This window comes from Mytilus trossulus, chromosome 4 (genome assembly GCF_036588685.1).
Source record: "Mytilus trossulus isolate FHL-02 chromosome 4, PNRI_Mtr1.1.1.hap1, whole genome shotgun sequence".
Classification (NCBI taxonomy): domain Eukaryota; kingdom Metazoa; phylum Mollusca; class Bivalvia; order Mytilida; family Mytilidae; genus Mytilus; species Mytilus trossulus.
Genome location: NC_086376.1, coordinates 67,933,524 through 67,952,570, shown reverse-complemented (window position 1 = coordinate 67,952,570; position 19,047 = coordinate 67,933,524). Strand labels below are relative to the sequence as shown.

General features: G+C 30.3%; 1 protein-coding gene across 13 annotated transcripts in view; it reads left to right on the top strand.

Annotated features, from left to right (window-relative positions):
- The first annotated feature begins 993 nt into the window (after positions 1-993).
- The window catches only part of LOC134715814 (uncharacterized), a 58,520-nt gene continuing 40,466 nt past the window's right edge, over positions 994-19,047 (top strand). For 2 of the 13 annotated variants that reach the window (XM_063578285.1, XM_063578280.1), the window contains exons 1-4: positions 2,879-3,048; positions 11,597-11,674; positions 13,658-13,790; positions 17,152-17,194. The gene's annotated coding sequence lies outside the window, so the exon portion shown is untranslated. The other 11 variants (XM_063578286.1, XM_063578294.1, XM_063578281.1 and 8 more) reach the window with 11 other exon arrangements.

Here is a 19,047-nt window from a genome sequence, read left to right as displayed (position 1 = left end):
ATCGAGATTACCAAATTCAGCGAAAATGTACGGAAATGATCTCCTTCGAACATTGAAATGTTCACACGAATAACAAACTAAAAGAATAAAAAAAGCACGCCATTTTGTAGTTAACAAACAGTTATCGATGTCAAAAACAAATATTAACACATATTCTATATTTTGAAATGCTATAGTCTGTTTCAAAAATGTACTTTTATACGAAAATGGTTTCATTTAAAACTGTTATTCAAAATTCACCGTAGTAGAAATATATTGGATTGGTTTTGTTATCAATATAATCAGTACTTAATGATATATAAAGAATCATCGGAGAAAGTGGGCATAATCTTCAGTCCTTTTTTAACAGAACCGCATTTACTAAAAAAAACAGATTTTTTTTCTTCACATTTTTCGACTGGGGTCACCTCCGATAAAAAATTGTGAAAATTCAGAGAGTAAAGCCAGAACGGTTTGAAGATGATTTATTTGTGGCATATATATTTGTGCATCTAACGCACTATGAATTGCACGATACAAGAAAGTATTAAATACCGTATAGGTTACAATACACCATTAGATTTTATGGGCGCAGCCATTTTATGAGCATAACATGGTATTCAGAATTAAGAGTATGGCGAATCCTGATTGGTCGATATGTGCGCCCGTTATTTTTTATTATAAGAGACTTCGTGCACTCTGCTTTATACAAAAGGCAAAATAAAAATTATTCCGTAGCCCTAAAGGCACTGAGATGACTTTTCAACGCTACGACAAGACACATATTTTTAAGGGTAAAATTGATAGGCATGGGAGATAAGTACAAAATACGCTTAGAAAAGCAACGCGAACCTATATTTTTTGGACCAAAAAATACTGTCCTAATAACTTTTCTTTGATTCTAGCAAGGTTTCGTTAAGAAAATCAACTTTCTAAAGTCTGTATCTCGAAAAAGGCTATCATTGTCGCCTATGGGGAAATTAATTGTTTATTTTAACCTTAAGACCCCAGTAAACCATAGAATCAAAAGGTAATGTAGTTGTGTCATTTGTCTACTTTTTTATCATTTTAAAAGTTTTCACTTTTAAAACAAACTTGCATTTAACAAAGAGCTTTAACATTGCAAAGTTGAATTTGACATCTTCTTATTTTTATATATTCTTTCATAGTCAAAGTTCTAGAAAAATATTTTCCCTTTTTGCAACCTCATGTTTTTTTGGACCTCTAGTATTGCCATTTGGTTTGATTTAAATCACCTTGTCAATTTGTCATACCTGTTAATGACACTTTGCACCTGAAATCTTTGAAATCAATTAAGTGTTAATTACAGATATGAAAAGGACAAGGTCACTGATTTGTGTATAATCAAATATCTCCTGTATAGATTTCTCTGTGGATTTAACAGATTTATATTGTTTGTATTTGCCTTTAAAAGATACAAACACTTTCAATTTTTAACCTTATTTTCCTGAAGTGGTAAACAGCCTGTTGTATTTATTTGAAATGTGTTGTAATGATAATTTGTAAAACAAGAGGCAATTATATTTTGATCATCATACATTCAAATCAAAGACAAGTAATAGAGAGTGCTTCAAACTTTTATGTTACAAAAGTTCAGTGATTTTCAGAAAGCTATTGGTAGATATGTTTTGAGCAATTAGAAGGAATACATAAGGCAACACATTATAGATTTGTAATTATAGTACATGTACTTAGAAAACATTCATTCATAACTAGTGATATTGGGTGTCTTGGTCATGTTAAAACTATACTGACTCTATAATATTCTTTGCTTGCAATATTATTCAGATCCAAATTATGCGTTGTTTAGATTATTTTTGCGTTCTATATTGTAGCCGCTACATAGGGCTATGTAGATTTATGATTATTGAATGTGAAGCTAGTCTTGACAGCAGCTAGGCTAGCTTCTCGTTCAGAAGACAAGCACTATGTAGCTGCTATGATATTGAATGCAACCCTGGTATTTATGATGTGCCAATGATGATAGATTTAACATGTAAAACCAAACCTGTTTGTTTTCCTCATGAATGACTTTTGCTTTTGCATAGCTTTGATACTAAGATTTTTACTATCCCTTCTCGTTCTGTTAGAATGAGAATGATTTTCTATAAATGCTTTGTAAACTGTTCCAATTATTTTATTTTCATGGCATTGTGCTAATTTTGAAGCAAAGAAAAATTAGACCAGTTGATGTAATTATGTTCCTTTCATGTAAAACTGTGTTACACAGTCTCCAATCATTGTTGCTGGTATCTTCTCTGAAGATAAATATGCATGATTATATTCAAATAATGCAACGAAATTCTCATATGTTATTTATTATTTGCTTTTACAAGTTATTTTAAGAAAACTTCAAAAATAATTTTGTAGTAGAGTGAAAATTAGATTTTTCTTCCATTATTTAAATAATGAGGGTTGCAACCTTGAAAGACCAGAACAAAAAGAAAAGAATTATGTTTGTGTAAACATGGGATCTGATATAGTTCAGATTAATAAGAACTTTTTTAGTATGCATAGACAGGCATTATGATGAAGATTACAATAATTAATAACGCCACTATTTAGAATTTATGAAATATTTTCTTTTAAACTGGTCATTCTAAGCCCCTAATTGAACAATAGAACAAATTAACCAAAAATATAAAGATGTCTTTTTGAAGGCTGATTAAGTTTTCATCCTGTAGTGAAATAAGCCTTTATTTAGGAATGAAAAAGACATGACAATAAAGTCATATTCGACCAAACAGAAAGGTGCGAATTGAACAGAGTTGGTCTTTATTGGACAAGATTAATTTGGTTAATCAGGCATAGAATGAGAGAATTAAAGTAGTTTGTAACAGGTTAAGTTATGAAGGTTTGCATCAAGACTCCTCAGGACGAGATTTTTTGGACAAAGCTCTGGGCAGGGTTCTTGACATGTTTTTCTTAATTTATCGCTTATAATTGTCACTGTTTATAGTTTTGTATAAAAAGTCTTAGCAAAGTGAATTGATCTCGTCAGCCTTAAGCGTGAAAGTTGTCGCCAGAGGTGTCTACCCATTGTTGAAGGTGAGTGAAATCTCCGCAGGACATTCATAAGCTCTTGATCTTCATCTTTAATTATCAAAAAATATAATTCATTGGGACAAACGGACTGAACGGTTTAAATGGTATGTACTTACTTTAAAGATGAAGTGATGTATGACTTTATCAATCCTTTATCGAATATGAATATATAGTTTGGTCTTTACTTTTGAAATTTTGTTCTTATAAAATGCTAGAAATCTATTGAGTTTCCATTTTATAAAATTCAAGAAATCATTAAAAAAAAATTAAGAAAATAAATTATTTTTTTACCAAATGCAGGCCTAAAAATATTAATTGTCAGTATTATGATAAATGTATCATGAAAATGCATTTTATAATGACAATTTTAAGTGTAAACATAATGTATAGTATAAAGTTTCTAGAAAAAAGACACTGCTGTAATTTCATTATACTTAAAAAATGAGAAATTGCAGTAACTACGTCATTTGTTAATTTTCTGCTGTAATATAAAAAATGATAATGTGTGAAATAATGTGTTTTCATTTGATATAAAATTATTTAAAAGAACACTTTTTTAAAGTTTTTGCCAATGTTCTGTGAATGAGAGTGCAACAGAGCAATTTAATATGAATGAAAGAAAAATTAATACAATAAATCAAACGGGGCATTTGATACTTAAAAGATTGACTGTAGAGGTGTAAAAAAGATAATCTTAAATTCTGTGATGTCATCTATTTTATTATCCGAAATAAAAAATGCCAGGACAAAGGCTCATTGATGGTATCATTTAAGATTTCTTATGCACCCTTCTCAACTTCAGAATTTTGAAAAGTTTTATGGGAGGGAAAGATCATCTTGGGACATCTATATATCAACTATTAGATTATGACAATTAATTTTGTCTCATGTCATACTGTGGATGATTTAATTACTGTCTGGTGCATGGTGGGATAGATGGGGAAGTTTGACATAAGATAAATAATAGTTTCAACTGGGTATTGGGTTATACTGAGAGAGCATAACGGGTACCTGTGGAGTGACACAATCTGTTAATCAATTTCTTTAAATGCTTATAATAAGTAAAATGACAAAGGTATTTTGTTTAATAAAGGTAATATTATTTTGGGGCATTTTGATGTGACAGCAACCCAATGACAATTTTTTTTATAAAGAACACTTAAAGGTCAAAATATGGTCTTCAATGGAAGATTTGATTCTGAATTGAGTCTAGAAAAGCTTGTAAAAATATTGAGAGATATTGAGAAAGCCTTTCTTCATGTTGGTCTATACTCTAGTGACAGATAGACAGGGCCTCGTAGGCCAAGTGGTCTAAGTAGTTCTACTGTAATTACACTAGCCAGTCAACTCTTAGGTTTTGAGTTCCAAAAACCCAATCGACTCCAATCTTATTGGACTACGGTTTTCAGTTTTGCCATTGAAGGTCAGTAGTTTTCTCTGGGCGCTCTGGGTCCTTCCACCGATAAAAACTGGCGCCACAAAATAGCCAAAATGGGGCCTTCAAGAGTGGCGTTAAAGCACCAACAATCAATCAATCAATCTAGTGACAAAAATGTAACTGAGTTCCTATGTTATTGTACTTTTGTTTGTCGATGCAAGTTACGTCAATGACGTCAGCATGGGTGGAAGTTGAAATAAGATGTTATAAATGGCAGAGCTGACTGTTTAGAAGAATGTCTAACTATATACTTCTGTTCAACAGTGAGCTTGTTTGTACTGTTGGGTTTTCAGTTGTAATGTTTGGTTTTGTATTTTATGACTGCCAAATTCCCTTCTAAGTAAATTTCTAGATAAAACTTTACCCATTGACGGATTTGAAAGAATAGAAAAAAACAGAAATTATTGATATAACCTGCTGATTTGAGAATGAGTTGAGAGGACATGGGAATGAAATTTGAGGTTTCTATATCTTTCTGCTTTACATAGCGTCAAACAGTTTTAACAGCAGTATGTTTTCATCTTTTTTGTAACAGAAATTCATCAAACCAATAATTGTAATGAATAGAATCCCACAAGGATACAGTTAGTTCATATAGATTTATTGTTTTTATCTCATCCATTCATAAGATTTCTAAGGTATTTGTTTATTCCTAAAAATAATCCACAAATTACCCTCTGAAGACATTAGTCATGATTAAATCTAAAGTGATAAGACCCAAAGGAAAGTTTTTGTATTTTACTATATTCATTTAATTTATGTATTTCTGCAGATGTGATTGATGATTAAAATAGATAATCTTTTTTTTAATTGCCCTGTTACATTTATTAATAAAACAAATTTATCAGAACTGCATGAGCCTGAAGTGAAAGTTTTGACAAATGTTCATAACTAGGCAATTGCAAGAGTTCACTTTTTCCTGCATTAAAGTTTTTTTTATCTTTATAAGCCAGGTTTTCCCTGTTATAATACTGGTGGTTGATTTTTGGTTGTACAGGGGACAAGCTAGCTGGAAGCTTAAGTCTGTGCAACCAATGTTTTTAAAATTTTTGATCTTTTACTGATAACAAAATTGGGTTTGAGTTCAACACTGACAATGTTCACTCTTGTTATTCAGGAGTTATGGTCCTTGATTTAGTGAATAATTGCCTGCAAAGTCTTTACTCGGTTCCTCTTATTCTGGATTATTCTGGTTAGCATTGAGTCTATAATATGCCGTAAGCTGAAAAGTGTTCTACCAATTGGCCGTTTCAGAATCTAAAGCATCATGGGTAATTTCATTGTTCGTACCCCAAAATGAAAATAACGTTACGTCATTGGTTTAATTTCCATTGTTTTGGACGTTTTCAACCAATCACGACGTTTCGGTGTGAAATTTTGAAATATTACCCAAAATGCATTAGATTCTGAAACGGCGAATTGTAATCAAACTTATGATATGGTGTGGCTGAAGACAAACTTGAAGTAAAGTTCTATATCTCAGTTCTATATAAATGATTTTATCTAATGCAGTTCAGGAGTTATATCCCTTCATTGCTGCAAAAATAACACTTATAAATGTAATTAAACAAGGGTTTGCAGTCATTTTGACAATATCATGTTAGTTCTTTTTTTGATGGCTTTAAAATTTAGTCTGAAGATTAAGACAACTAAAGAATCTTCTGCAGAATATATTTTTTGCCTAAGAAAACCAAAAAATAAATACTTAACATTGAAAAAACATTAAACAATGGGCTCTTCACCAAGTACCGATTTTTTTCATGAATTTGGATAAAAAGTTATCTGTATTTTTCAGTTAATGAGCATATGCAGGTAATGATATAATGTAGGAAGACATATGTTTGTTGTGGAAAGTTAATTAACCACTTACTAAGGTATTGTAGTAGACATTAACACATTGTGTGTTAAACAATAGATCAGCACATCGTTTAGATGAAGAGGAGAAGATAGATTTTGAAACTTAAAACAGCTGCTGTAAATGCCTCGTTTAATTTTAGAAAAAAACAATAGGGTGGTTTACCTCTTTAGTAATGATAAATAAGTACATGTATTGGTAAATTAAAAAGATCTACTGGTATAACTATAGTTTTTGGCTCTTTTTGCACTAAAATATTTGGAGAATTAGGGCTATATGTATGATGATCAGAAAATCCTACATGTATGGATAATAAATGGTTGATGCAGAGGTGTGATGGGTCAGGCTTCTTAAATAATAAAGAATTTTCCAGTTTGCTTAAACAAATCTGAGGTGGGCGCAACATTTCCTGTTTCAAATCTTTTTTTAAATTCAATCATCTTATTTAAAATCCTGAATCCTTGTTTCCTATAAATAATTTGATGGTCTTTGCTTTACACTAAAAAGAGTGTTTGATCTTTCCCAAGTGAACATCAACATGAAAATGTTATTATGAGGCAGTGAAATTGCTTCTGTTATTTGTCTCTCAGCAGTTATGTCTAGTTTATATCATGGTCATTTGGTCAGCTCAAATGTTTGCCTTATTAAATACACATAAAACAGAAATCAAACTCCAAACCAATTTTCTTCTTTACTTGATTGACCTCTATTGATAGATTTTCAAACAGGGGATATAATTGTGACCAGCAAATTGTTAGAAAAATAGGCAGTGTAGTGGAATAAATTATTCTGAGCAACTAATTTAGTCTATTATCTAAATTGATGGAAGTTCCGTTCCATTATTTTGCTTCCATAAGGTAATTTTACCGTACTTTTTTTATTGGTCTATATGTTGTATTAGTTTGCAGTTATTATTGAAACAGTATCTTGTAACATTTTCTTAACAATAATATGTTTTCTTGAAGTTTAAACATGCATTTATTTTGTTTATGTAGGGTGGGGTGCATTGAAACAATGAGTTGCAACTAGCTTATTAGCAATAGAAATAATTTATGAAGAGTAAAAAAAAAATCTGGGTTGTTTCTTGGTATTCCAAATATGCTACGCTATTAAAAAAATATTTTTTGTTTTCATTATGGTGATAATTTAATTTATTGCACCCTCGGTAAATCACCTTGTGATTGCTTTAACACCAATACCTGCATGTGGTGACCCCCTATGAGACCATGGGGGTTAATAATTTTTATAGGGGTTTCATGACGCGTTAATGGTGATGTCATTTATCAATGTTGTGTTTCATTGTTTATTTTTCAACAAAATGCAACAGAAAATGTACAGTGTGCGATAAATTTATTATACGGTTAACTACTGACTCCCTACGAATCCATAGAGGGTGAATAAAATCCATAGGGGATTCGGCCTTTCCCCCTATGGATTTTACTAAACCTCTATAGATCTGTAGGAGGTCAGTAGCATACCATATTACTTACATTTACGTTCTTAAAATGATGAACAAATTGCAATTTTGCTAGATTACTAGAAATATTTTGATGGGATGATCATTTTAAATGGATATAGAAGGTTAACTAGAATAAAAATTTTCTGTAGAAACACTAATTTTCATTGGGTTAAAATTTTGTGTTTTTGTGTCTAAATAAGATTTCATGGGGATTTAATGTTGTGCAAATGATTGACAGAAAATATTGGATATTATTTGAATGGAAATTCCAATTTCGTATGAGGGATATACCCATACTAACATCATTTGAATTATGTGAATCAGTTTCTAAAATTACATCAAGTTAAAAATTCTACAAGCAACCTACATTGCACTTGTACAAACCATCAAAAACCAAATAAAGCAAACACTGGCTCATTTATAAATGTGATCTAATATTTATTACAAATTCAAACATATGTTATCCATTTCATTTAGATAATACATTTGAGGTAAGAAAGCTATTATGGTGTTGAAATAAGACGTGTTATATTGCAATGAAAGAGACATTACATTGTTGATATAAGTAGTTTACTATTGCATGTACTTACATAAATTGAAGAGTAGTGAGTCCCTTGTCATTATAAAGTTAAGGCCTATAACCTTTGTTGAAAGATTTATTGTGATACAGTGTCAGATTTTGTCATTACAATCTAAAGGTATTCAAATCTTAATAAATGAGATGTTCAACTTGTATCTAAATTCAGTTATTACAGATAGGCGGCAATGTATCAAGATATTTTAGCAGAGCATCAACCTACTTAGGGCAAGGAACTTCATTCGTGTAAAATGAGAGCAACTTTGAAGGCCTTTGTTCCCTTTATTTTATATTTGTTGTCCATCATCTTTCTGACTTAAAGTTTCCATTTTTGTCTCTCCTGCAACTGAAGTGGTAAAAATGTGAGATGATGAAGACATGATCTTTTGATCAGTTTACATTAATTGAGGCCTGGAACTGAAATGTTAGTAACTGCTAGTAAATCCTTTGTTTATTTTAATGTTGTGTTGATATTATTGTCATTTTTCTTAGTTTCTTCAGCTACCTATTCTAACATAAGACTCTTTCAACTTAGTTTGAATGTGAATATTGCTGTGTGTTTCTTTATTACATTGGCTATATATGAGTATAGAGGAAGATTGAGATCTAACAAACATGTTTAACACCATGTCATTTTTGTGCCTGTCCAGAGTGTCAGGAATCTCTAGCCTTTTTTAGTCTTGTGTGTTTTTTTTAAATTTTGGGTTAATTTATATGTTACGATTGTTTAGTGTGGCATCCATTTTCCTGAACTAGTATACATATATGTGTAGAGGCTACCTGATGCCCACCTTATGGATTTTCTCCCTGTGTGGAAGACCCACTAGTGGCCTTGTGCTGTTCTCTGCTCTTTGGTCTGGTTGTTGTTTCTTTGGCATATTCCCTGTTAACACTCTCATTAAGCTCTATATTTTCAAAGTAGATGACCTTGATGCTTCATACCTTGAATACTAGTGTTACTTAGTTTCTGTGGGTCATATGTCCTTGATTTATTTTCAAGGCTCAGCAACTGCTAAATAAAATCATATTTGTTTTCTCACCTAAATTTTTTCTTATGATGACTTTTTGGATAACGGCATCTGGTATATGGTATGCTTGCTCATTGTGGTAAGAAAAGTAGACACATGGGACTTTATCCTTATTTTGAGGTATGGTTGCATATAAGGAGAAAAAGATTAAGTTTGAGGTCACTTTGTTGAAGGTCAAGGTCAAACTTACTAAAGTGGATTTATCTGGATGTTTTGTGATCATTAAGGCAAAGATCTCTATTAACTTTGAAGTCACTTGGTCTTAAAGGTCAAGGGAACATTTACTTAAACAGTTTAAATAAGACACTACTGCTGTTTTTAATTATAACAGGTATGAATCATACCTTAGATAAACAGAAAAAACTATATGGTCAAGTCATTAAAATCTTTTGATCTTTGTATGGGGGTGTTGGTTATTTTAGGTTGCTCAATAAAGATTCACTAATTTGTTGTCAGGAATGTACTTGATAATATACTGATATATATAATAAAAAAGATATATTATGATGCCAATGAAACAACTATTCACAAGAGACCAAATATCACAGAAATTAATAACTATGGCCCTCAAAAATGAGCAAAGTGAATATCTGGTAAAAACTCAAAAGGAAGAACAATTTCCTTTATTTTCAATTTAAGCTGTCTTCTTGCCATTAACTACTTATTTCATTGTTAGTGTTTGTATTGCTCAATTTTCATGTTTCTTATTATTTTGTAAGGACTATTTTGGTCTTATGTTATTGTTTTTTTTATTAGTGGCCTTCAACTACTAAGTAATTATTTTTTCTTGACTGCTCTTTTTCCCCAAACTATTTTCCCCTGAGAGGTTGGCAGTTGCAGCAGTTTCAGTTCAAACTGTATAGGTTTATTAAAGATAATGCTGAACAATAACATTCAGTTAAATTCTTCTGAAAATAACCTTCATAGCATGTAATTTTTCATAATGTGTTTTAAGAAGAAGCTGTTATGGCATCACATAAATAACTGACAAGCAGTAGGGAGGGACAATGAAAAGGAGGAAGATTTACAACATCTATTATAATACAGTTATTCATGAAATTGTTGAAATATCAGATGAAATAAATAGCCCAGTCAAGTATCTATTTATCATGATTATAAAAGATAAGATTATTACTTTTAACAAGATTTTCCTATTAGATAGTTTCTGCATAACTTTCATAATCAATGGATGACCCCAGATGCAAGTGAGATTGAGAACTGGATAGATCTGTTTCTGTAGTCTAAAGCTTATGTTCCCCCAGTCATTGCAGTAAAGAAAAGATCTAACAAACACATGCATTATAATAGGAGAAAGGTGTTGTCAAGGCAACTAAGAAAATAATAATAGTAATTTAGGAGTCTTTTTGTAGAGGCATCACAGTCAGCTCATGTCTGGCTAACAAAATTGCAATCCCAGTATCTAAAATAAGTGTATGAATATAGAGAAACTTTAATTGTTTGAAATTGTCAGTTGCCCTTGAGTGATAATTTATATCAATTTTTTTTTTTTTTTGAGAAAAATGTAGTTGATGGAATGAACAGCAGAAGATCTTCAAATAATTGACACAGCCGAAATTGTCAGTTCACTCCTTTTAGGAATTTTTATCCTTGAATGACCAATATTCATCCATTTCTTTTTGACTGTATTCAGACAGAAAGAGACTGTTCAGCAAATGATGACCAAGGTTAAGATTAAAGAATAAGTCAGCATTGTTTATATTTATTATTTTTCTGTTCCACTTATAGGAGTTATTGCCCTTGAAAGACAATTTTAATCTCAGAAGATCAACCAATATTTCAACATGACAGAAATCATTAATAGTTGTACCTATTTTATACAAAAACAACAGGCTTCTCAAAGAATAGTTTCTTGATAAATCCCCTATCATCTTTCCAAGATTTCTTGCTTCACCTTTCCTAATAGTCAGGGTATTCGCTAGAATTTTGAAAAATAAGTAAATAATTCTTTTGTGAAGTTACACAAGTTGTTTACCTTTCGTGTGGCCTACTGTTTGTTTTGACATATATCTTTTTAATTACATTTGCAAGAGAAAACAAATTGCACAAGAAATTTCCCAAATACATTGAATAGTTTGGTTTGAAGAGTAATGCCAGACAATGCTCATACATTTTAGATTTGCATACCTAGGATTTTATAATTAGTGGTATAAATTTGATCTTTTCTTTGTTTCAGACAGGTAGACAAATGACCAGACTTATATTTCTACTCAAGACCTTGCCAATGATTGATGAAATCATTACAAAACAACAGGTAAACTGCTACAAATTGTTGATCTCTTGTACAGAAACATTTTTTAACTTGTCTAGAATCTTGTTACCAATTATCACCTACTGTGGCCACCCACACCTATAGAATTAGGGGAGGATTTGATTAATTAAAATCCAGTGCAGTATTGGTCATGTGTGTTCTTTTAGAGTCCGAGTGTGAAGTTATAAATATCTGTTTGAAGCACCTGGCATTATCATGCCACCAGTAAGCATATCCTTAGCATTTTTTGGCTGAAAATATCTTTAACAGAAATCATGTATTTAAGTCTTTATTTGATGTTTTGTCTTGGGATTTTTTTTTTCTTAAATTGAGTGAAAAGGAAAGATTGGTTTATTCCAACTTTTATTAGCTTAGGCATTAAAGGGCAAGCCAAAAAAGCCAACAGATTTTGGAATATTTACATTTTCAGATAAATAAAATACCAGTTGAATACTGGTTTTTCAAACTACGATTTATACAGTGTAGTTAACTTCTAACAGCATCTGATAATGACTAATTACATATACTATCTCTTTTGTAAATATGTGTGAAGAGAAACCTCCCAGGAAATACATGCACTTTACATAAGACTTGAGGATATTATCACTCACACCTTAACTGACAAATCATCCTATTATGTAGTTAATGAGTAGGTGTCCTTAAAACAATACTATAAAGTTAGACAAAAACCTTGTCAAGTTATTTATTTTGGATTGATACTTAGACAGGGGGCTGGTATCATTTTACAGGTTATGAGGCTCAGTCATAAATTTATTCTGTATAAATATTTTAAGAAATTTCTTGTCAAGTTTTTATAACATGTAAAAGGATCATTACATTTTAAAACCTTCAGTAAACAATATGTACACAACTTTCATGTTTCACAAGAACAAGAGAAGATAAAAATCACAAATTGTGAAATCAGTATTTATACATTTAAATATTCAGAAATTTTGTCTTCAGTAAATATTGTAATATCATCATGTGGAGCCTAAATATACAGGGACACTAAACCTTTCCTGTAGTACAGACTAACTGACTACTGACTTGTTACTACTTTAGGTGCAGTTTTATTGGAAATTAGTGAAGTTATTAATGCCTCTATAATCAAAATAGTTCTGGCGTTGTCTGGTCAATCAGCACTTTTATAATGTTATGACAAGATATTTAAATTTTGAACTTTTGAAACTGAATAAATAAATATTTTTATGGTTAATGGGTACAGTTTACATTATTATTGTAAATTTTTTGTCCTGCTTAAAGTGTTTTTTTGGCAATGTTTGTAAACTGAGTGCCAAATTATACAGCTTTTAATCTGAGATCTCTTCAGGATATGGATGTGAGGAAGGCAATGTTTTGAAAATAAAACGAAAATAAAACAATAGCATTTATATATAAAGTCTGTTTTAAATAAACTGTAAAATGGTTACTGATGTTAACATTTAAAATATGAGTCAAGAATTGATGGCATGAAACGTGTTGTGGCCTTTGGCAATTGTGAATAACATTTTTTATGTATGAATTAAGATATCATAATTTCAGACCTAGCCTAACTCAGACTTACTAAATTATAATCCTGGTACCTTTGATAACTAATTACTTTATTTTTTTTGTTTTCTTGAATGGTTTTTGTCAGTTTTACATTATCTCTAAGAGTTTCTCTATTTTCTTACTTCATTCCATTTGAGTTGATTCTATGTTATATAACACAAACACTGAGATCTGACTTGATGAACCTGATTTTAAAAGATTCATACAGAATAAGGTGTTGTCCTTGCCTTGTGGTAGACAAATTACTGTGGTTAGATAGATTATTTGATCATTACTTCATGACGATTTAATTATTTTATTGTCTAAGGTGTTTCATTCTTATCTGCCAGAGGAAAAAAGTATAGGCAGGTATGATTCAAAACTGTAAAAATAAAGCATGTACATAAATGGTTGCATTCAATTCATCTCATTATCTTTTTTTTCTCTCAACTTCAGTGTTCAGCTTTAAAAACAAAGCTTTAGAAAGCTCACATGGAATCTTAATGGACAGTGTTGAGAGAAAAAGAACTTGTATGAAGTATCAGTTCTAGATGTTGTGTGTGTGATAATATCAATAATATAAGTTCATGTAAGTAAAAGTAAAAGTTAAATACTTTTCTTTCTTTTTTTGTTGTTTAGTCGGTGGGGGGTCCTAACTATTTATGGCAAATATGCTAGATACAATTCATTTCTTTCGTATGTATCTTCAAAAGAGTTTATGAATATGATTGTCCTAGTGTTTACACAATATGTATGTAAATAATGCAGTTTTGCCTTTACTCCGTCATGGCAGTACTTCAGTAAACCATTATAGACTAGTTAATATAAAACAGTTTGAAGTTTTTTGCTGTGGAAATTTCATAGTAACTCAAGAATTTGAATGTATGCTCCCATCTTAGTAAAGAGTATAAAACACTATTTTTAGTAGGTATTCAGAATTTCATCAGTTTAATCAAAAATTACACCAACTTTATTATATATTTCAATACCAGTAATTAAGTTAGACAAATTTGTTAGATCATTTGTAATTAATCCGTAAAAACTTTAAGTATCAGTAAACAAGAAAGGTGTAATTACCTGAATTAGTATTAAAGATGTAATTTGTTGGAACTCATCTAAAAACTATAAATTATGTTAGATCACAAGTGCCAATTTTGTAATAGATTTACACAGATGTAGGCAATTAGTAGAAAAATCTACCACCTGTTACGAGGAAACAAAAATTCTGCAATAAGTTGCTGCAATTTGTTAAAACATTTGTTTTATCTCGGACATACAATTTTTTTTTGTACCAGATTTGCTTTGTATAATGTTTTTAATCATACTGGTTATTTCATAACCGATAATTTATGTGTTCTGTACCTGGATAGATTGTTGTCAGAAACACAAAACATACAGTGGTCTATAGTTGTTAACCTCTGTGTCATCTGGTCTCTTGTGAAAAGTTGTCTCCTTGGCAAACACCACATTGTATGCATATAAGACCTTGAGAGGTTAAAGGGTGAGAAAAGCTAAATCTTGACTCCGATACAATTGTATGCATCACAACAATCACATTTCTATTTTTTGTTGGTACCTCTACTTGTTTCAATGGAATTCTTTTCTTTTTTAAATAAACACTGAATCAAGATGTAGTCTTCTGAAAATAAATAAAATGCTGACTTATTCTCTACATTTATATAGGGTGTTGATTGGATATCGTTGAATGATTCTATTTATTTTTCTGCAAAATTCATAGACTTGGAAGAATATAAAGCCCAACATATATTGTCAGGACCGGTTTTGTTGTAGAATTTATGTTGTTGCCTTTTAGTTGTCTTTTGATTATTATTTTTTTCCTTGGGTTGCTGTCTGATTTATGTTTAAACTCCACATCTTGTATCTGTATTATTCATAGACAGAATCATTTTAAATAACTACCTTAGACAATACCCTTTTCTACTATTTAATGATTGCGAACCCAATGAAAGTTTACCACAGATTCACCTGATATTTGCCTGTCCATTTAAACTTTTGGAGTTCATTTGGTTGTCCAATTGAACAAATACAACTGGTATTGTTTTCTGTGTAGTTTCTTCACTGGGACCTTTTAATTTCTTCAAAGAGAAATCTATCAAAGAGTTCACTCATTTTAACATTAAGACATCACTTTGGAAACATAGAGACTCTAAATAGCTATTTGCCATCTTATTATTAGAAGGTACCAATTACTGGTAACTGAACAAAAATCTATAGTGGTATACTTCAGAGGTATACAAAATACCTTCATCTTGTATCACAAACTATGGTTTAGTAGTACAAATTTTAACATGCTTTATTCTGCTAAAACAGCTTAATAGTGTAATAGATATGAGAAGTGTGGCCAATACATAACAATTAACTGGTCAAGGGAGGTTAATGAAATAAGCATCTATAAATATTAGATAACACCCTTCTTACTGTGGTTAGGTATTGATTTGGGCAGATGGTAATGTCAGCCCTATACACAGGGTGATAATTAAATTGTTACATGCGATAGGTCTTATTATTGACTGGTGGCATTCTTAATGGTCACTGGGATCTTACTAGTGTAATTCAGTTATTTAAAAAGTTAATTCTCAAATTTATGGAAATTTGATAATGAGTGGTTGAATGAATTGTCTGCTAGAGATAGGTAAGTGCTGATGACTCAAATCACATGGTATTTCATTGCCACAGTTGATTTTTCCAATACATTCAATACTATTTATCAGTAAATGATTGTACTATTTGGTTTATATACTTTCTATTACTGTGTTTTAGACATGGTTTGCTGAAATTGTTCATTTTTGTTGCTCAGTTTTTTAAGATGAGATTTGCTGAAAAGTAATCGTAAAAATGGAAACTTAGTCGCAGAACATAAGAAATGAAATGTAGATTGAAATAAAAGTTTAAAAGAAATATGAACAATAAAAGAGATTCCAGAAAAGTGATATCTGAATATGGAAGAAAAAAATATTTTCATGTATTCAAGTGTAAAAGCATTTATTTCCTGTATTTACTAGTATTTGTTAAATATGCATTTTTCAAAGAATTGTGCAGATTTTTTGTTTGTTTAAAATAAATACTTGGCATGAGTTAAGTTTTATCCTGTCCAGTACTATATAGACTTCATTTCACACATTTCATATCATATAAGAAAATAACCATCACTGGAAGTTTAAACCAATCCAATTGTACCTCTGTTTTCCTGTGTACATGTTAAATAGTAACATAATGTAACCGAAAGTTTCCACAATATTCTATAGAAATGCAAAAAAAAAAAAAAAAAATAATGGTGCTTCGAAACACCTCAGATATATGTTTATGACTCAATTTTTTTTCTGCAATATAGAATCAATTTTCTACAAATGTCAAATTCAAGAATTTTTTTAATCTTATGCATCCGGATGTGGCGTTCAAATTGATTTAGTGGTATATTACACGTTAAATTTTAAATAAGTAGTTATTTCTGTTTGTCATAATAGCACATTTTTTAAAAGATATATTTAAAATGAATTATGTGTATGCCAGAGGTTAATATTAAACTTCATCTCTATATGAATTTGAATTTTCCTTACTGATTTCAAAGCAGGTATAATACCTATAAAGTAAAGAACTTTTCAACCTTTCTTTCTTGTGCCAAAAAAAAGGGAGGAAAGTGATAAATTTTGTATATGAAACATTAATCATTTTTGTGGTTTATTTTATAATAACTTGAAATAAATTTTCATTTACTTTGCTGAATAGATAGTTGCATGATAATATCAAAAAGATGCTATCCACTGATGTCAATTGAATTAAAACCAAATTTGTGGGCATAGTTGGATGAACATTTAATATTCACATAAAAGATTAAAGCCATAACCAAACTATAATTGAATGCAAAACCTACAAGTGGATTTGAATTTATGACGTTCTGCAGTTTTCCTTTCATTCACTTTTTTTTGCAGTGAAAGACATAGATAAACTCGCTGCTTTAAGTTTACAAAAAAGGTAAATATATTTGTGTAAATCTTTATTAGATGTTTTATATTCATGAAGCACTCTGCCATAACCATAAGTCTAGCAGCGAAACTCAGCGGAGGCCATCATACAACACTTGATTTAGAGTTTATATAAGGGATTGAGGTAAAGCTTTCATGGATTAGTATTTCCTGTTCTAACAAAAAGAATTCATTAAAAAATCAAAAATCAAATGAGATGATAATAGCTATTTAGACTCATTTATTAAATTCATATTCGTTTTTGACAGTTCTTAATAGGAAAAAGTCCACATCATTTCACTGATTTTCCACGTACCAACAGATATATGGGATATTACTGGAATATAAAAATTAAATGCTTCATTAAACAAGGAGATTCAAACTGTTTAAGACTACTTTAGTTTGTTCTCTCAATAATATTTAGCACAATGGATCATCAACCAGCATGAACGATTTTAGATTGAAAAATTAATAGATGGAGGTTATGACAATTTCTGCCTAACTTTCGGACTTTCGATAAAAAAAAAATCAATAACAGCTGATTTCAGTCTTCTGTAGAGATTTGTAACACAACACTGCCACAAGTTTAAACTTTAGCTTTGCACTAAACTCCTCGAACCTTATGCAATATTTATAAAAAAACAAAAACAAAATTTTTTTTTGCTATTTTATTAAATTTTGAAATGGGTTTCTTTTATCGATATATTTGCTCTTTTGTATAAGTAAATTTGATTATAGGCACTCACACCACATCTTCCTATATCTATTGATTATATTATTTCCATTCTAGAATCAAGTCAAGAAATGGCAAATAACGAAATTGTTGGAAAAGAATTTACAATACTAAGTTTGAAGTAAATGTTAATCAAACTTTCATAAAAATTCATGTATAACAAGTTTGAATAGGCAACATTAATCATAACTATATTTCAATTTTAATTAGAAGTTTTACAAAGGGGGTAAAAGTTATTGACCTAAACATTGGTTACTAGATATTTTTCAGTCTCCCGTGTTTAATCACAGATCTTTTGTTCAGACCAGGTGGGAGTTTAAACAAACTACAAATTTTAATGTAACTGTAGCTTAGATGGGAGGGTCCATGAAAAGGAAATCTTTGCTTTGGTTGTAAAATATTTACTTTTAGTGTTTATTATAAAAAAGATATTTTGGGATGTATGATTATGCATTTCTTTGATCCTTAATCCGTTTCATACCTTGTGTATTTAGTGATTTAGTCAAATCTATTGTTCAGATTTTGTAAAAGTAAACATAGCTTTGAACATGGGGGTAGTTGAAGCTATGCACTTCAGAAATGGTTGATAATTTTATACATATTCTTAAGGGGATTTTTGTGCTGTTAGTATATGTTTATTTTTGTGCATCATTAAAAGATGCATTTTTGATTGCTAATTGCCATTCCTTTTGTAAAGCTCTTTTAACTGTAGAAATTTAAATTCTTTGTCAAAGGCAGATATTGAACAGATATTTCAGATCATTTTCAAGATCTTAAAAGATATGATTTTACCAGAGAAACTTTAACCAGGAAAATTTTCAGCTTAATAAAATCTACAAATAAGTCAACATATTTCAGTATTAACAACAGACTCCTTTAAAGGGATTAATTGTCCTTACTAAGCAATTGACAAAATATTTTTTTTACTTTTTTTGTATTTTTTGCAATTTTTATCAAAACTATAATGGTAAGAGAGACACTAGACAACTGAGATCATCAAAATCATAATACTCAATCTACAATAAATTCCAGGACAGAAATTTCAAATTAACTTAAACAGGAGTTATGCACTTCTAATTTTTACCAATTTTTGTGTTTTTGTCTATTATCAGATAGTAAGAAGTATTAAT